The sequence below is a fragment of the Lissotriton helveticus genome, chromosome 3_1, assembly GCF_964261635.1.
Source record: "Lissotriton helveticus chromosome 3_1, aLisHel1.1, whole genome shotgun sequence".
In the NCBI taxonomy this organism is placed as follows: Eukaryota; Metazoa; Chordata; class Amphibia; order Caudata; family Salamandridae; genus Lissotriton; species Lissotriton helveticus.
Window position 1 is genome coordinate 850,167,064 of NC_136061.1, and position 21,237 is coordinate 850,188,300.

A 21,237-nucleotide genomic window follows, 5' to 3' on the forward strand; every position below is an offset into this window, starting at 1 on the left:
GAATGCCAGCCCTGCAGGCAGAATAGGAAGCACTTTGTAAAAGATTCTAGCTCTTTTAACTTTTTCCTATGGGGTCACACCCCAAATGTGCTCTCCACACATGCAGTTCATCACCCCATCCATGTGTCACCAACTATACGGTCCCTGCTCAGTTCTGTTCTTTCTAACCATTGGCAAAACACTGGCAAGTATGTCTCCAGACGCCCCACCCTCTTTGAGCCTTTTAAATATCTGGATGGGGTGTTTTTTTTGGTTCAGCTTTTTGTTTTGGTTAGTAAATAAAAACAAACAAAAATGACTCCCCTTTTTGTGCATGCCTTTGAACACTGACTTCAACAAGTGCATAAAGTACAATAGTTTCTTCTTAGCAGTTGATCCTCTAAATGCGGGTGCCTTCTTGAAAATTTCTATCAAAATTAATTTTTGTCTAGGAATGTAGCCGAGGTCGCACACGATCTGTTGATCTCAAGGGAAAGAGCAGGACAGCAGAACAACATGATCTTTGCACCAGAACATGTTGTGACTACTTCAGCATCATGTATTTATACCAGTTTGAAAGTCACCCCTCCTGGTTGTGTACAATCTTACCTGAGGAGGGAAATCCGCCATCGTCCGACAACACTGCCTCAACATCGTCTCCTAAGCTGACGACACCCAGCTCATCCTCACCCTCACAAAAGACCCCGCCACCGCAGGACTCAACTTTCAGAAAGGTATGCAGGAGGTCGCCGTCTGGATGACCAACATCTGCCTCTAGCTCAACGCCGAGAAGACAAAAGTCTTCATACTCAGAACCACCCCTTCAGCATGGGACAACACCTGGTGGCCGACAGCCCTCGGAAGCCCACGACCTCCGCGGACCATGCCAAAAACCTCGGCATCGTACTCGACTTAGCCTTCACCAGGAACTGACAGGTCACCGCCGTCACCTCCAGGTGCTTCAACACCCTCCGCATCCTCCGCAAAACCTTCAAATGGATCCCCCCGGAGTCAAGGAAGACAGTCACCCATGCACTCATCACCAGCAGACTGGACTATGGAAACGCACTATGCCCCGGCATGACCTCAACAACAGAATCAACTTCCACGTACCCAAAAGGAACGTCCGATCTTCCAACGTCGCACTGGCTGAAACCCCACGCATCCGCAGAGCCGGAGCAGGAGGAAGATCCTTCTCTCACATTGCGGCCAAAACCTGGAATGAGCTCCCGGCAGACATCAGACTCGCCCCCTCCCTGAACACATTCAGGAAGACCCTCAAGACATGGTTTTTCGGCTAATGGAGTTGCCATTCCCCCCCTCAGCACCTTGAGTCCCTCGCGGGTGAGTAGCGCGCTCAACAAACCCCCTGATTGATTGATTAATTGCACACACCTGCAAGTACATAATAGTGAGAAAGCTTTCTTTTGAGTTCTTTGAACTCAACAATCTATCTACTGCAGAGGAAATCCCCTGCCTCGAATCACCAAGGAACATGTGGACAGTGTTCTGGAGCTGAAAAAGGTTTTTGTGTTAAATCTATTAAGAAGGCCGACAGGCCATCTGCAAAAATGTTTCATTCAGAAGTTGAATGCAGTCACGTCAAGGGCTCCAGTACTTCCACGGCTCCAGTCATTGGGACTGGTGTGTCTGTATCAGGTAGTCCAAAAAAAAAGCCTCTCACCAGTATTCAAGAAGATAAGCCGATGAAGGAGATTCAAAATCTACATTATGGCATTATGTTCTTAGCCCTTATAATGCTTTTTTCTGTGAAAGATAAAAAATACCCCATAACAAATGAGAAAGGAAGAGGTGCAAACTGCAGCTCTACACAAGTGGAACTACCCTTTGTTTCTTCACCTCAGATTACGCTTCAATCAAGTCCGCAAACTGCAGTCATTGCACTTTTAGGTTCTACTCTGGGATTTATGTTTGTGCCAACTTAGTACTTTCCCGTTTGATCGAGCACGTTCTTTACAAATCCTGAAAGAAATCCCTATGCTTTGACTTTTTGCTGCATTTAGGTTCTTCTGTACAGTCATTCCCTTCGCCTCCTGCACTAATATTTGTGAAAAATGCACAGGCACCTAGGTACGGAGTGTTTACTGTTTTTAACAACATTATGGACACTGGTCCTTCTTTCCCTTTCTTGCTGCAGTCAATCGGTAAAGCTTTAACAACACTCTGATATCTACTGAAGAGAGGACTGTGCCTTGATACAAGAACAGATATTATTAAGAAGATAAATGAAACCGCTTTAAATCAATGCTTCTCTATTGAAATATTGGTCATGAAAATTAAAACCAGACTGGAGACAGCACAATTGTACATTGCCCATGTTCCATATCCGCCCCCTCTAAACCCAGCCAGAATCTATGATTAAAAAGTGTCAATACACTGATAAATCTGATATTGATCAAGATTCACATATGCATACAAAAAACATTCCAGACTCTTGACTTGATTCAACCCTATGCTCAATCTGTATCAGGGCTAGACTCTCCTCATTAAAACCCATATACACCATGGAAGAACCCATTTTTGAACAGCCAGTTGGTGTATTGTTTTTCACCCCAAATTAATTACCTCGAGATTGTTGTCTCACAATCTAATTGACTGGAGAAAAATACTAAACCTGAAGCATGCGGTGTCCTTACCAATTGTGAAGCAGGAAAAGTAAGAACAACAGAGTGAAGAAAACTACTTACATGATGATTCTGGTACTCCTCATTATGGTACGTTTCCTTCAACACATCCATGCAGGACCACCCCTCCCCATCCTAGTTAAGCCTGTACTACGCTTCAACCATATTTGGGATATGCTGGTGCCAGTGGTATAGTTGGTGACACATGAGTTGGTGCCTATGCATAATGGGTAGTAAGTTCACACTGGGTCTCTTTGGGAAAACCATTGAAGTGACAACAATGTTGTGAATCTTTTTGTGCCTGTATGTGGGCAAGTAGTTGCAACAAGTTCTGATTGACGGAGAGCAAGAAGTAATAGTACCAGAATCACACAGAAGCCCATCTTTCCTGCTTATCTAATCCATTAAATCAAGATGATGAAGTGCATTTAAATAATGATGGAATGCCTGATCTAGAGCCGTCATGGGCAGAAACAAAATGCAGCAAAGTGACCTCTAAGCTCAAAAGTATCACAGTTGTAACCCAGTTTTTAGACTTGCACAATTTGTGTTGCTTTGTAAATCATTATCTCCTGCGTCCACCACTTGCCATATTATGATAAATGATTTGTGTTAAGGACTATATAAATGTTTATTCATTATTAGCATGTGTGTGTTTTGAAGGAACTGCTGTAAGGATATTGGGCAGGAGCTACCCTACCTCCTGAACTTAGGGGGCTCATCAGGACTCTCTCAACACTGTACAGCATATTATTTTGGGTTGAGTAGAATAGTGTTCTGTGTCAGTTACACAGACAGTTTTAGACTCAATTGGCCTTCCAGTTAATATCTACAGAGCCATACAGTAAACCCCACAAACCAGTCCCATCCTAGAACATATTCTATGCATTATCCATACTTTGCTTCTGCTCAGCACATAGCATGGGGCCGTGGCTCAGCCCAAATTTGCCATAGACTGTTTTGTACTGAGAGTGAAGGCAATTGGCCTAATGCCATGCACATCTGCCTAAAAAGAGCTATACTTCAGTGCCAGGCATTGTAGGTCAGTAATTCGGCAGTGCGGGTTTCTTTCTGTTATTTTTAGTCATCCTTTTGTGGTGAAACTGTGTCTTCAGATTACAGAAATTCAAAGCCAATAGTATCCTTTTTTGAGTCAGTAATAAACATATTTTCCTGAGATGATTTGTAGGAAAAACGCATACTAATCAGTTTTGAGGAGTGGGCACCACCAAGTGTCTACCTATGGTATTTGCTGCTCGGTTCAACTACTGTAAAATTGATGACCTTTCAAAATTACATTGCCAAGATTCTCTGATTTTCTAGTACAGAGTTTTGACTTTCAAACAACCAACCATTATAAAACGATTTTAAAAGTTGCTAACAAGGCTTACTGGGTGGTCACACGAGCTGCAAATATCTGTATGTAACTTGCAGGTCTTAGACAGGTTCAAATTCTGAGGTATCCCACTCTGCCTTTCATCCGCACAAGGTCAATTAAATAAGTACCTTTAAATTGGATAATAATTATGCCTTTATGGCATCAGAAAGAGAAACCTCATTTTGTGGTGTGCACCATATAAGCTGTCAGCTTTCATATTCCCAAAGTGCTGGTCTAAATATTGGACCAAAACTTAGTATTATACTTTAGTTGTGAGCTCTGCAAACCTTTTATGGGTGGTAGGTTGGGGAACTATAAAATGCGTTTGGCTAATCTATAAGAATAATCTGCAGGTATCTTGCTCCCAGAGTCCACATTCTGCTCTCCCTTCTTTATCATTGTTGAAAGTGGACACCAGAAAGCCGGCAGATTTTTTTGCTCGTTGCCCAACTAGGGGAGTATATAAGGCTTTTGTTCCCAAAGTGCAACTCCAGATCTGTATCTCCTGTAAGTAAACTGGTACGTTTTATGACAACTTTGTGCCACTGAAAGAACTCTGCCTTGTGGGCCTTTCAAGGAAACTGGCCTGTATGGCAATATTTCTCAGTAATCGAGCTTGTATCTGGTGGCATGTGCACTCCGTTTGTGGCTAAAATGTTCTGTGCACTTTAAAAAAAACAATGTTGCGTGTGTGTTTTTTCTTTGTCCCTGCTTGCACTATTTGAAAGTGCTGATCCATTGTATTAAAAATCACACTTTTCGGAGCCATTCAACTTTAAGACCATTGCCTTGAGAATGCTCAAAAAGCTGTTAACAGTTGGACTCTGCAACTTCTTGGCTTGCTTGTGTCGTGTTGAAGATTTTGTTCCCGGTGTGTTTAGAATGCTCCAATGCAACACAAATGCCAAACACCAAAATCAAAAGAGCAATCCATTCAGCCTGTGATGCAACATGTTTATCAAAGGTTATTTGGCATTTAATGAAAATCTGGAAAGTAGAATGAATTAAAACGGAAGTGTATTTATTTCATGAACGCAAGACTTAGAAATGCCATTCCCTGTAAACAAGCATAATTGTTTTGCAAGGTTTTTGTTCGAGTCAAAACAAAAAGTGATTTTCTGCGCTGCTAGACTGGCCGTCTTTATTCCAATATCGGGAGCAGGGTATTGTTCCATATCTAAATACTGATTGAAGGAATAGGCCACTTCTGCTGAATTTCCTGCCTATTGCACTTTCTACTGAATCTCTGGGTCTGTCTTTTCCCTTGGCATTCGATTATTCACATCTGTTTCACCTAGTCCTTTATAAATTCTGTTTGTTTCCTTTTTTGTCCCCACAATTCTGCTGAAAAACAGTTCCATGCTTTTAGCACACACTTCAGTGAATTTTACTGTTATCCTGATCCTTTTCTGACAAGTCTTATGTCATGAGCATCTGTGCGAAATCCACGTCTCTACTAGTAGGTTCTCACTTGCATGGCTAATATTTGAATTGAGTGCAAGCTCTAAAAGAAAAATGTGTCATCACCCCTTCGCCTCGGTTGAGTTTTAGAAAATCTCCCTTTTTCCAGTCACTTTTGTTATCTCTTCCAAGTTATTCTGAACTCGACAACATATTTTTCTGGTAGTTTCTGCTTGTGTTCTCTATTTTCTTTTTTCCATGAGTTGTCATAGGTGCACATCTGCTGCGGTCCAGTTTTAGAGCTCTTTCTCTTTACCTTGCGTTCACGTCCTGTTGTGTTTTTTGAATACGTATTGCCTAATATTGGGAGTTTGCATGTTTCCAAGTGCTCTCTTTTCTGGCAGATAAGGGACTGAGAGATAAGGTGATTTCCACAGGATTCAAATATTTTTTAAATAAAATGGTGGAAAGCCTGGATTTTAACTCTATACTAAATAGATGACAACATTACCCCCAGACCCCATATTTTGCACATGTATTCAGACCAGTTTCTTTACATAGCTCCCCCTCTTTTTTTCTTGCTCCTGCACTTGGTTCAGACCAGTTTCTTCATATAGCCCTCCTTTCTTTTTCTTTCTTCTACAGTTAATCGCTCCACTGTGCTGGCATTTCCATTAGGGTTGACTTGCCATCTCACCTTTTAATTTCTGTTTAGGATAATATTGCTTGACATTTTAATGTATCACACATTACCTGCCTCTTCTGCCACTTTCTAGACCACTTGCAATAAGATATTGTTGTGCTCTTTATTTGCTGTCATAACTGGCTTAGTGGATTATTGTATCTGCTGCCTAGGTCTGTGTTTGTCCTGCATGTCCCTGCGAAGCTAGCTAACCCTTTCTTCCTTCTGAAGTTGATAAAAGCTGATGAAGTTTTATTAAATTGGTGCAACATATCTTTTGTTTACAGTGATCAAGGGCTGCAAGTCTGTAGCACCTATAGGTATAGAAAACAGGTAATTTTAAGGCAGCACTTTGGTCATGAGCCTTTATCAGTAAAAGATAAATAAATTTAGGTGCTGGGTAGCTTTGGTTTAGTGATTAGGGCTTTCCCCTTCTGAACTTCGGAAAGGGACCAAGCCACATCCGTATCAGTAGGCCAAGGGTTGCCAGTGACACACGCTGCTCGTCTCCGCCATCTCCTCTTGGTTTGGTGTTGACTGCCAACAAAGGGTGGAGACGCAATAACTTAGGGTAGTTAGCACATGAGGAGATTTGCCTCAACAAAGGGTTGGGGGTACTTAAGCACCTTCAGCCTTACCACAGTCGGGTTACATGCATTCCTGTTGATATGCGGTTTCAATTTCATGAAATGTACACGAACCAGTTATTTGAAAAAAGATATATTTTTCCAGATGTGACTTGGAAAAACTCAAGCCTTTGTATTTTCTTATGAACGAATTGCGCCTGTCTTCATGAACAAGCTGTGCAAAACAGCATTAACTGCTTTATCAGAGGTTTCGGATGCACACATTACAGTGATATCATCACTAAACAACTGAATGCTTTGATCTGGGTGATACATAGGTTTACATTAATTCTAAATGCATCATGTATCTAACATATCACAGCAAATCGAAAATATGTTGAATCAAAAGGAAACAAACCTTGGAATTCTTCAGAACTGCTTAAAGGCTGGCTCCTTATAAAAAATATTTGTACCCAATGTTTATTATTGTCTAGGTTTTTTTGTTTTTTTTAGCACGCACCTTTCTTTTATCTTTTTTTGTTTAATTCTCCAAAACAAGAAGTGATATTGGGCAGATTTAGCACCATTTTGAAAAACTGGTGTATTAGGAGTAATCTCTCAGGTCAACTTGTTGGTCTGCAAGAGTTGCCGCCACCCCACTGCTGGTATTGAAAATATTTCACTGTCTAAAAGAGGTGGCTGCAGATTTCAAAAACAGTGATTTGGGATTCTTTTGAGTGGGTAGTTAAACAGCCTAAATGTATATTTTTAAATTACAGATTTAATGCGTCAAGTGGTTAAATAAATGTTCTATCCTCTTAGGATATCAACTGCAACACATGCATCTTACACACACGGCTTGCAAAGAACACAGAGTTTTGTTGGTGTTTTGGTTAAATGAAAAATGTATTTTGGTTCAGGAAAGCAAAAAGAAGAGCCTGAAGAATGTTAAGACCATGAAATGAAGCAGTTAAAGTCATCGGAGGCTCCCCTGAGGGGGACCAACTTATGGATAATTAGATTTTTCTTCACATCGATTTTTCGCAGTCTTGCAAAGCTGGACAAGTGATTGAATCTGCCCACACTCTCACTATCATTCAGAGTAACAGACCTATTAAAAATAAACACGCCATCGCCCCGCCCCTACCCCAGCCAGTTGGCTTGTAAGGACAATATTATGGCTATTACAGATCTTTCTCGATGGAATCTCTTAATTGGTCCTAAAGGATACTCTGGCTCTGTGAGAGTTCGGTAATAGGGTGCGTGCCCTCCTTGCTTAGATGCCTTCCTTGTAGAGAAAATGAAACGGTGCTCTTTCTGAAAAAAAAAGATTTTGTAAAAGGAGACTGTTAAATTGAAAGGATATGTTGTAAATTTATATTGAATTGTGTTTTTAAAAATACAAAGATTTGTTGTTTGTGCCTGTTGATGAAACACAGACAGAGGCAGCTCACTTATCAATAAATGTCGATACCCATATGAGTAGGTATTCAACATCTACATAAACATTTTGGGGGTGGAGAACGGGGCAGAACAAGTACACTTTGTAATAAAACTGTGTAAAAAATGGTGCTGTGTTCAGTCAACTTATTATCGTTTGTGCAGATCACAATCTGCCAGCCATTAGTGTGGCAGTACATCAATTTGGTAGTCTGGGTGTGATTTTCCAAATGGTTCTAGGGTTTCCACCGCTGACCGGAGTCTGATTTGTGTGTGAGGATGTATTGTTGCTGTCTGTCGTATGAATGGGTGTGTTTCCTGTGACAGACTCATACATGACCGTGCATTGAGTTGTGAGTGAAGGCTCCTGATGATGAGTGGGTGAGAAAATGTGCTCAGTTGAACCGGTATCTTCCAGATTGGTAGGCATGACTACTTCTCAGTAGATGTATGTGTTGGTGGTGGCAAAGAGTGTTGTTAGCTTCCTTAGTAGCTGGTAAATCGCATTTTTGAAGCATGAATCTTTCTGGATTCACATGCTGTGTATTCTATCTGCCGTTTAGTGGTTGTGTCTGGATTTGTTTCCGTTCTCTCTTTTATGTTTTTTTGACATAGGTGGTGTTGTCAACTATTTTGTGATCTGCCTGTCTTCTTATGACAGCACATGTATGCCCTGTAGCTCCTGTGTGTATTTAGTATCTTATGACAGCACATGTATGCCCTGTAGCTCCTGTGTGTATTTAGTATCTTCAGATTCTTTTTTCCATCATTGGGTCTGGATGCAGTGGAGCTAGCTGGGACGGATTGGAGAAAAATAAGCTTTTCTTTCCGCCAAAAAGCGAAAAACACAGAGAAAAGCCTTTGACCACTGAAATAGACCAAAGTGGATACAGAGGAGTCAAAGAGCAAGCTTCGGGGCTAGGTAACTGCACAGGACCTCAAGGTACTCGATTGTGTGGTGCTGAGAATGCTGCAACGGTCTGGAGCATGTGCCATTCAGGTTCTGCCGTAAATGTCACCACAAACTAGTACAAAAGAACAGACACCAAGTCGGCAGTTTGTGCTTGCTGACTGACTACGCATCGCAGGGTTGCAGCGCCTGTGTGGAATTCCAGCCGAAGACACTTAAAGTAAGGCAAAGGCAGAGATGGGCACACTACCCCATGGTACTGGTGCAGAAGGACACTGTCAGGTTGGAGGGTATCTATAGCGATGACGATGCAGTGCTTGCTCAGCAACAAGACTCAGACGCAGAGATCATTGATGTTGAGATGGGCAAAGCATTGAAAAATCCATTGTTGAAGGATGCCCAAAGCCAAAAACATAAGTTACACTGGAGATCAGGGCGTGAGCTGAAAGGGTCAGACTTCAAAATGAAGAAGTCTGCCACTACTTTGAAGGTCACTGAGCAAAAACAGCGACCTAAAGAGCCACTTGGAACCTAGCCAAAAGATGCTGTTGAAGAAAAATCCTCGAAACTGAGCTCATCTCCAAAAGGTGATCAAGAGTGTGGGAGGTAGAAGCCAACCCCAGAAGGGGATATATGGGCACCTAGGATAGACCACCAGTGCTCAACACAGACACTGAAAGAGAATGCTCAAAGTCAAGAAAAAAAGACAACCCCTCAAAGCCAAAATGGCAGTCCTCATCAAGAGGAAGAAGGAGTTTGACGATTCTTTGAAAGTATACAGAATTCCTTTAAAAGCCACTAAGGAAGCATCGCTCGATGTTGAGCCCAAGGCCGAAGCCAAGAAACCAGAGTTGCAAACACCAGAAACACCTGGACCAGAGGAGGGGGAAGCCTTCAGTTTCTATGACAAAGCCGACATTGACGAGTACCAAGAGGAAGTCTTCCAGGCCAAACCTTCTGATAACTGGGAGAAGCTGTATGCAGATTCACCTGAGCTGGGTGTCGACTTGTACCCCTCGAGACCCTCGCCGAAAGATTACCTCTCCAAATACAACGCGCTAGTAAAGCATGTAGCTGACACTTATGGTGTCAAGCTGGAAGAAGAACAAGGGGAAATCTAATTGTTTGTGGCATGGGTAGCTGTAGATACACATGCTGTGCGTGCTTCCACCACTTAGTTTGGGCTCGGATTTGTACAACTTGGTTTTCTTTGAAGGAAGTCTTTTCTGGTCACGAGGTCTAGTGACTCCACTTATTAGTGGTATTGCACATGGGCATCGGCTCCATTGAAAGATTGTTTTTTCTCCGCCTTTGGGTTCAGACGTGTCGTCCAAAGCTCTGGTTCGACGCCTTGTGGTGTTCTCGCTGGGCCCTCGGATCTGTCCTCTCATCGACATATCCAGCTTTTCTTACCGTCTCATACCTTTGACTCCATGTTGAACTAACACTTTCAACTCCCAACCGCTCGGGCTGAGAAAGAACTTCATTCCAATTCTGTCCTAGTTGTCGGGCCAAGTATTCGAGATCTGACCTCCAAGAAGTCTGCAACCTGTTTGTCACCAGACCTGTTCAGCCTGCCTTGCATTCCGAAATCAGAAGAACCAACGCGCATGTTGGATCGCCTCCAGAGGAGACTCAAAATGTCTTCAGAGAGCAGAAAGAGTTGGTTTCACAGACTTGGATGCTCCTGGCGTAGTAATACAGGTGGCCATTTCACCTGGAAGCATTGGTTCTGAGGCAGCTGTCGAGTCCTAAGAACCTCCGCCACCCCATGCCCCCAGAAGGTCGCAGTGAGTATGCTTGTTCACATAACTCACCAGTCAGAGGCGCAGGCTTCTAGCTCTCAGGCTGCTTATGAGGCCTCTGTGCATCACTGCATCTGGCCATGGTCGACATCAGCATTCAGAGATGGATCCAGCTCCCAAGACACCTTCGGTGCCGAAAGTCCCACTCAAAGCCTCGAGCGCAGCTTCAACTCTTGACCTGAAGGCACATCTTCATCACCCCTCTGACTCCAAAGTCCTGGAACTGAAATCTTTAGAGCCGAGACATCCTGCCTCGAGACTGTCGTAGGCGAGGCCGAGCACGGCATCGAGACTCGTCGACTTGAAGTAATCACAGCAGAGAACGAGCTCAGCACCCTCCGGTCGGCCAACCTCTGCTGGCCCTTCAAGACCGCTTTCCACGGTGACATCCTCTGCTGCTTCAGAGAAATTTGATGAACCAATTCACAAGCAACTACAGGAACCACCACAACACTGCACTCATATTCAACCAGGCAGAGGCTGGATTCTGGCAACGCCTCCACATGTAACAAAGGACTCTGCACCCCACAAGAGAAAGCTCACCTTTGAAGAGGCCATCAACCAACCAGAACTTCCAGCCCCCAAAAAAGCAAAAGAGACATGACAGGGCAACCTCTCCCCTGCCTTCTGCTCCTCCACCTCCTTCCCCGCCTCCTCCTGCTCATTCACCTCCACCTGTGACTCCTATCTTGCCTTTAGGGTTGCCTCATTATTCACCTTCTGGCTCTTCACATTTGAGGGGTAGGGACAGTCCTAGACTCCCATATGACCACTCTCATGGCTCACAGGGCCCAGATCTATGGAATAACTATGATGCTGAGCCTCCCAAGGACACAGACCCAGATCTGTATCCTACTAAGCCATCACCTCCTGACGATGTCACTTCGTACCATGGGGTGTTACACACAGCTGCCACTTTCCACAATGTAGATCTACATGTACAGCAAGAGGAGGACGATTTCCATGTAGAAACCCTCTTTTCCACCAAATTGATGCGGGAGAAAAGAGTAGCAGCGCAGGCCGCGTCCCATTGCTGCATTGCAAACTCAGTTGGCTTGCTCTCCCGGTTGGACCATCCAGACTTGGACCAAATGGCAGATCTGGTAGAGCCCCTCCATGAGCTGTAATGTAAGAAGGGGCAGCAGTTAGTGGCACAAGGGAAAAAAACTCTAATACTAATATCAGCTGCACTCTGGATACAGCCACTCACAGCATTAATACTAGCATTCTAATGTGACTTCATGCCTGGAATTAAGCCGGAAGTACAGCAGCACCTTTTGATGGTCAGCATCTCTTTGGCCCTCAGGTAGGTGAGGTGCTTGACAAAATCAAGAAGGACACCGAGACGTCTTAGGCCATGGGTGCCCTACAAACACAGACCCCTCGGGGTTCCTTTTGGCGCTCACAGTTTTGTGGTGCATCCAAGACCCCCCACTCCAGAAACCTCTTCTACCTTCACAAAGCCAATACAGCAGTTTCCCTCACAGGGTTACTATAGCTGCGGGTATAGGGGCAATAACGGAAGAGGTTAAGGTAAGGGAGCTGCTCCTAAATGGACAATCACTCAAAATAGTGACATCTTTCAGCTTCCCACCTCCCCTCCAATCACATGTTGGGGGAAGATTACAGGGGTTTCTGTCCCACTCAGCGGAAATCACCATAGACCGGTGGGTTCTAGATATTATACAGGAGGCGTATTGTCCAGAGGTCACTCACACACCACCAAAATCCCCCATCGTTAACAAAGATTGTCTCAAGAACATCTCCACATCCTTCATGAGGAGGTACAAGCATTCATGGACAAGGGAGCCATAGAGCCTGTTCCGCACCACCACTGAGGAAAGGGTGTATACTCCCTTTACTTTCTTATCCCAACAAAGGACGGCTCCCTCAGGCCCATCCTCTATTTCAGGCCTCTCAACAAATACTCGGCAGGACCTTATGTCACTCTCTTCATGACTGCCCTGGAACTGAAGGACACCTTCTTTCACATACCCATCCACTCTACACATCAGAGATATCTGAGGTTTGTGATGAGTGGACATTATTATCAATTCAAAGTGCTCCGCTTCGGGGTCACCACTGCACCAAGAGTCATCACCAAATGTCTCGTAGTGGTGGCTGCTCGTTTCAGGAGGAGCTGCATCCATGTGTTCCCTTATCTAGACAATTGGCTGATCAAGAGCACGATGCAGCAACTCTGTCTTGAGCACAACCAGTTCACAAATCACACCCTATAGAGTCTGGGTTTCACCATCAATCTGACCAAATCTCACCTTCAACTCCTTCGTGTACAGCCTTCCAAAACTTGCTGTCTTATTGGCAGCCAGATTGGTAGGTGACAGAACTATGATGTTCCTACTAGGCATAATGCTGTCCTGCATAGCTTTAATATCTCATTCCAGGATCCTCATGCGTTTGTTACAGAAGTGGTGTTAAGCAGAGATCTGATGTTGGTTTGGGGCCGCACACATTGCTCTCTGCAGTGGCAGTACACCAACAATGTGTTACAGGGGCAGCCCTTCCTCGACCTAGTTCCACCAGAGATCATCCAACGGACGCCTCACTCACAGGCTGGGGAGCCAGTGTAGGCCAAAGGATCTGACAGTAGGCAGTACATCATGGAATGCACCTGCTCATACAACATGTTTCGGGCATGGACAACGATATAGCGGACATCCTCAGTAGGATGCATCAACAAGTACACAAATAAGAACTTCACCCCCAGGTACTACTCCCATACTTTCAGCACTAGGGATTTCCACAAATAGATCTGTTCGCCGGGGGCGGAGCTTGCCGCAGAACAAGATGGCCACGTAGGAGAGCTCTGTGAGCCATCAGCACCACACTCAGACAATCCTGTCGGCTAACCACCATCTGATGACAAAAACGACCGAAAAACACTCCAGAGCAGCGGCGCCATGGCTTAATGAACTCTGAGCCCGGTTGGAAAGACCACTAAGGCGGCGGTGAGAGGTGGGGCCTCTGAGGAGGGGGACGTGATAGAGTGCCTGAATGCTTTCCGCTGGTGCCTTTCCCTGGGGCCGAGATGGAAGCTGCGCACGCCGGATCTACAGGGAGACGGTGCTGGGTCCTGCAGAGGGACGCATCCCGAGCCCCGACTCTCTCCTGCAGACCGCTGGACGGTGGGTGCGGCACGAGAAGGAACTTCTGAGGCCGCGAGGCTAGCGGGTCCCGGGTCTACACATGCTGCGGGGCCAAGGCGGTGAGTGGGAAGGAACCATTGGCCGCCCTGCCTGACACGTGGCGAAACAGTCAAAACAGTGCGTAACCTGGGGGTCCTGGTTGATGGCAATCTCCAAATGGAGTCACAGGCCAATAAAACCATCAATGTTTGTCTCTCCCTATTGCGCATGTTACGGAAGATCCTTCCGCTACTACCAAATGACTCTCATTCCTTGGTAGTGAGGAGCATAATCCTAAATAGATTGGATTATTGCAATTCCCTATACCTAGGAGCACAGCAATATATTCTGCAGGGTTTGCAGAGAGTCCAGTTTATGGCCGCAAAGCTGGTGCTTAAGAGACAGCGTCGGTCTTCTACAGCCTTGGCCTTGAGTGATCTTCACAGGCTGCCTCTTAAGGAGAGAATATGCTTTAAATATCTCTGCATTCTATACAAAGCGGTCCATGGCTTGGGACCTGTTTCTCTGCAGGAGAGATTCACCTGGTATAATCCCGGGAGACAGCATCGCTCCTCCAGTGCTAATCTGATCACGGCCACCAGGTTCAAGAGATCATGGTTGGGAGGCAGAGCCTTTGGCGTGGTGGCTGCCCGCCTTTGGAATGAGTTGCCCCAGAATCTCAGACAGATTAGCTCTCTGACGTGCTTCAGGAAGAGCATGAAAATCTGGCTGTTCCCTAGGAGCAAGCATTAGTTCTTCTCTCGGATAGCTATCTCCGCCGCTACACTGGCTTTCATCATTCTAAGCGCCAGGATACCCCTAGGGTGACAGTTTTGTGCTATATAAGTATTCACTTCACTTATGTGTGCTGCCTCAGCTACCTGAAGACAGCGGCTACCTGGAGGCATTGAGATCACCCTGGACTGAAGAACGCGGATGCGCCCTGAAGACGAGGTGTCGTTGGGCGGTGACACACTTGCGGCTGGGCTCCCGTGCTGAGGCCTACCGTCCTGCCTGGTACCTGCACAGAGTATAACGCCTACCTGCTGGACTGGCTGCGTAGCACACTACTGGTCGCGGGAAGCCTCCGCATGGAGGCGGAAAGTGCAGCTGCCTTGGTGGTCTCGTGGGGACCCCAGCCTGTGGCTAGACTAACGGACAGCGTGGAGAGAGGCGCCCTGTTGGAAAACTAGGCCCATCGCTCGCTGTGCAGACCCTGGGCACTGAACTCCACCAGCAGTTATGCGCGGAGCCATCCACCACTGAAACACTGCCCAGGCGGATGTGAAAGCTTTGGTTTCTGGATCTCAGACTGGGACTTCCCGCAGACACACGACTAGATCCGTAACCAATAACTCGATCACCGGTCCTGCAGGAACCTGTTGCAGGGAAACATTGACAAAATCATATGCTTACCGCGTGTGGGGTACGCATCATGCGTGACTGGTCTGCCTGTTGCTGGGATGTAACTAAAATTTTGCCTCAAAGCGGCGACAACTCTCTCTGCGCATAGGACCACGCACTGCTGTGTTGCAGGTACAATAGCTAAAGCCATGGGACGAGTAGACAAAACACAAACCAAGTTACCCTTTGAGGAGGCTGGCGACGTGAAACAAATGTTTGCCACTATCCCAAAAAGTCTGATGACTATGGACGGGAAAATAGATTCTCTAGTCTATCACATGGATAGGATGACTGAGAGACTCGATAAGCAAGCGGAGCACACAGACAATGCAGAGAGATGGATCACGGAGGTTGAAGAAGCCCAGACCGAGACGGACCAACTGCAGAGGCAAATGGCAAAAACCGTCTTGGACCTACAAGATGGAAGATTTAGAGGCCCGCTCATGCCGCAGTTACCTACACATAACGGGCCTGCCAGAGACGACCCAATGGGTAACGTAGAGCAATTCATTGAAAAGCTCCTGATCTCTCTTCTAGGCCGTGAAGCATTCCCGGACATGTTTGTAGTTGAAAGGGCTCACCTTTCACTGGGGCAATGACTAGCACCGGGTGCTCGGCCGCGCCCGGTGATAGCTAAGCTCCTAAATTACCAGGATCATGTCTCGGCTCTGAGGCGCGCCAGAGAACTGGGAGAACTTAAATATGAGTGCTCCACCATCTTCCTCTACCCAGACTTCACGGCTAGAGTACAAGAGGCACGTCGCCAATTTAACCCTCTCAAACGGCAACTCCAGGATAGCAACATCACATACGCCATTCTCTATCCTGCCAAGCTGAAGGTCAACATGAACGGGTCCGTGCGTATCTTCACAGATCCGAAGATGTAGCAAAAAGTACTGAAGGATTTGCTCAAAAAGGCGAGAAGGGAATCGAAACAAGACGGTGCTGTTGCAGCAGAAGCGGAATCCGGAGGAAGCTCTCTTGAGAACAATGACTAGACTACTGGATACTAGTTTTTTCTACCGAACGCTAAAGACTTCCTAGTACTTTTTCATTCTCGCCATAACGGAAGCCTGGTGCAATAGGCGCCATGACGCCCTTCACCACCATCGCTATTCGTATGCTGCTGTATGGAGTATGGAGGACTTAACCCACTATCACGAATCACAAGTACAGCAGAACAGTTTTGTAATGCTAAAATGTCAGTTAATGTAAAGGAGTGTTGAGAGCCCCGGAGTAAGAAGCCTGGAATAGTATCCATGGGTGTTTTTTCCTTACTTTTTTATTTATATTCACTACATATATGTGCCACAGTTAACTCGATGTTTTGGAATGTTTAGTTGACATGCCATTATTTCGCTCTATATGTGTGGAATTGCTGAAGGTTTCATAGCGGTGCTTGGGTAACATCCGCCCCTGCGTGTTACACACTGCATAGTTGCTCACTGGGATGGTTTTCAATTTGGGAGGGGGGTGGAGACATTTCACGATGCCCAGTTGGGGTTTGGCATGGTGTGGGAGGAGGGGTTGAATGTATGTAATTGTAATCTTGCTTTGGATTGTGTTTTTGTTTTCTTTCTTTCTTTCTTTCTTTCTTAATTTTCCATGTTCTCCATATGGGTTTCTTCATACAATGGATGATTTTAGATGTGATTATACACCCTACACGTCACGAAGATTGCGTCACGTTCCTGCCACATAGCAAACATAATCAGACATGTTAATCTGGGGAATCATACTAGCAAAATACTATTGCATTATAATAGCTAATGAGCACTAACTGCGGCTCCTGACGTGGAACGTTAGAGGTCTCAACGACCAACGTAAGACCAGGAAGGTTATGTCATGTCTAAAAAGGCACAATGTGGATGTGGCGCTCCTCCAGGAGACTCACCTACCAGTGTCAGAGTCATTATTCAGGAGCAGAATAAGGGGCACGATCCATGCAGCAGGATTCACCTCGCACGCCCGAGGGGTTATGACATGGATCAATCCCACATCCAGACTTACACTTGAAGAATAACATACTGACACTAATGGATGATATGTGGTATCTAGATGCAGGGGACAGGGCGCAGACCATTTATTGATTAATTTATGCGGACTTAATCATGACTGCCCACAATTTTATTCCAAACTCCTGACTATAGCTAGACAGTTGCCTGACGCGCCACAGATTTGGGGGAGGAGGATTTTAACTGCACACTCCACCCTGACCTCGATAGCTCTGGTGGACCACCAAGACGCCGCCCACAGACTGCAAAGGCCATTTTAGATGCTCTTACGGAATTAAACATGTTTGACGGATTACGTTTTCGCTCTCCCCTAGCCAGCCAGCTTTACGCAATACTCTGCACCCCATAACCTCCACACCAGAATAGATTACTGGTGCCTATCAAAATCGCTACAAAGCTCTCTTAGAGAATGTGAGGTGTTCCCCCCAAACCTATTCTGACCATTCCCTGGTGCTCCTGGCTTTGATCACCCCAGCCAAAAACCGCCCCTGTTTACTTGGCGATTTCCTCCCTATGCACTATTGGATTAGCCATTTAGGGCTGAGGTGCTGGAGGCCATGGAAATCTTCTTTGAAACGAATATTGGATCTGTTCCACACTTCACGGTTTGGGAGACATTTAAGCTTATGTAAGGAGTGTTGCGATTTCCAAACACTCTGGTGTGCTCAGATCGATTAGAGACCGTTGAGGCGCTTAGAACAAACACTTGCAGATCTGGAAAGAGCGACACTGACCAATGACGATCCCACACTTAAGGCCACACTGAAAGCTACACTCGAAGAATACCACACTGAGGCGGATAGGGAAGTGAAGCTCCAGGGTAAATATGCAATAGCCAAGGTATATGGAGAGGGAGAGCACCCAGGCGCCGCCCTAGCTCATATTATGAAAGGCTGTAGAGTGACCTCACACCCCATAGAATTGACAACTGATAACGGAGAGGTGCTTGCAGATACGGAAGTGGTGGCGGGATGTTTTAGGGAGTATTATGCGACAATCTAGGTCTAATACCACACAAACTGATACTCTGGAATATTTGGAATATATTAAGCTGCCCTGGCTACTGGATTACCATAGGGAATACCTAATGCGCCCGCTAGAGACGTGGGAAATGAAAGCAGCTATTTCTACGATGCATGCAGGTCGCGCAGCAGGACACGATGGACTCACACACACGATGGACTCACAGTGGGGTTCTATAAGGCATTCCAGGACCTACTGACACCTCACTTGCTGACTCTGTTTGAAAAAATGGCAGAGGAGGGAACGATACCCCCTACAATGAGAGAGGCACTCCTGGTGGTTATACTGAAACCTGGCAACCCCCCAAATAGTTGTTACTCCTATCACCCGCTTTCCCTCTTAAATGTTGACACGAAGATATTCGCCAAGGTCCTAGCAAATAGGCTTGCCCCATTAATGCCTTAGTGGGGGTAGAACAAACAGGTTTTATACCAGGGCGCACTCTTACATATAATCTATACAGCACACTGCCCCAGGCACAAAAGCGGTGGCGATCTTTTTAGATGCTGAAAAAGCATTTGACTCTGTGGAATGGCAGTTCATGATGCTGACTTTGAAACGCATGGGATTAGTCAGTGTTTAACTAAGCCTCATCAGCGCACTCTATATGAACCCCACCGCTAGAGTGAAGGTGGGTGACGTGGTCACTGCCCCGCTAGGAATATCCAGGGGCACCAGACAGGGCTGCCCCCTATCACCACTGCTATATGCACTAGTAGCCGAACCATTAGCATGCGCACTGCGCGAGTACAATACCCATAGGAGGATACGATTCCCAGATTACAACCTCATTGTGTCCACATACGCAGATGATACTCTCCTGTACATCAGGGACCCGGCCACTAATGTGTCTCCTGTGCTGCGTGAAATAGTACGCTTCGGCAAACTATCAGGCCTTAAGATAAATTGGACGAAGTCCGTGATATTCCCCCTAACTCCTCCGACTACCCATGAAGAATTAGATTTCCCGTTACAGTGGTCTGAGAAACTGGTGCGGTACCTAGGGATACAAATACATACAGATCCGGATCTAGTTTTCCGTGAGAACTATGGCCGCGCTGTTGCTAGATTAGAGAATGACATTGTGCGTTGGATTCGCCTCCCCCTCTCCCTATTAGGTAGAATATCATTCATGAAAATGGTAATCTTACCCCGCTTTCTTTTTCTCTTTATTAACATACCCATGGCCTTACCAGCCCAATTTTTCAAACACCTTCTTTCATTGTTAATTCAATTGGCCTGGGCCAATAAACAGCCCAGCGCTAGCTGGGAACTTATCCTACCTTATTCGATGGGTGGATTCGGGCTCCGGATCTTGACCTATAACATTGGGCAGCGCAAGCCTCACATGCCTATTTTTGGCTGCATCAGCAGACTCCCCCACTGCATCTGCACATAGAACGTATTACACAAGCCCTAGCACATTTGGCATCTGCTCTACACCACCGGCCCAGAAGAAATATCACCATTCTGGACTCGGTTAACGCCATGGTTCATGCATGGCACAACCTCATAAATAGGCAAGCAGCAACTATACTATACTCACCTAAAACGCCCATAGCCTGGTGCGACTGGCTACCAACTTTAACTTCTCCAGAGGTACTAGCAGCACTACACACTTTAGGACGGAAGACAATAGGAGACTTTTTCAGTGACGGAAGGGGCAGGGAGGGGACAGACCACCTAGAGAGGGAGCCGAGACACATGCCCTTAACCACGTAGCACTATTTTAGAGCTCAGAGTGCCCTAAAACAGATGCTAGGCGACAAAATGCTGGAACATGCGGAAGTGCACTCATGTTCTGCATTGATTCAGGCAACATCCCCTAAATGCATAGTTGCAAGGATATACTCCCAGACACAGGAGCTGTATAGAGATCGCCCAATAAGGCTAGACTAGAATGGCAAGCGGACTTGGATGGAGGTACTGCTGTGAGGCTACTAAACGTATCTCGCTCAATGGGTGCCATAAGCTTATACAGTTTACATTTTTGAACCGCATTTACTATACCCAAAACGCATTCACAAATAGACATCTAGGGCCATATGTAGGTAGCCCAATACCGGTCGGTAACGGCCGAAATTACCGAATTTCGGCCGTTACCGACCGGTATTTAGGGATTAGAGATGTAGGTGGCTGGATTTCAGGATTCGGTAACTTACCAAAACGGTATTTAAGAAATCGGTAAATTACCGATTTCTTAAAATACCGAATCAGTAAATTACCTAGGGCCCGATGTAGGTAAATCTTTTTTACCACTTCTTAAATACCGATTCATACCGAATCGGTATTTAAGAAGTGGTAAAAAAGAGGAGTGCAGATGTAGGTAATTAATTACCGAATCGGAGGGAATCGGTAATGCCCATTGATTCCTATGGGCATTGAAGCCCATAGGAATCAATGGGCATTACCGATTCTGTATTTACCGAATCGGTAAATACCGAATTTTGCAAGGGTGCAGGGGGTGTCACTTTGACACCCTCTGGCACCCCAATTACAGGCATGTGTGCCATGTGGCACACAGACATGCCCTAAGGGCATGTCTGTGTGTCACATGGCACAGGTGTGCATGCACAGATGTGCATGCACACCTGGATTTGGTATTTCACCACCCAATTGGATTTGGTGGTAAAATACCGACTCCTAAAGGCCTGTGGCACTGTTTGCAGTGCCACCTACATGTGAGATTTACCGAATCGGTAAAATTACCGATTCGGTATTTTACAGAATCGGTAAATTTACCGATTCGGTAAATTTACCAATTCTGTAAAAATGGTCCCCTACATCTCAATGACCCATTTACCGGTCGGTAACGGCCGAATTCGGCCGTTACCGACCGGTAA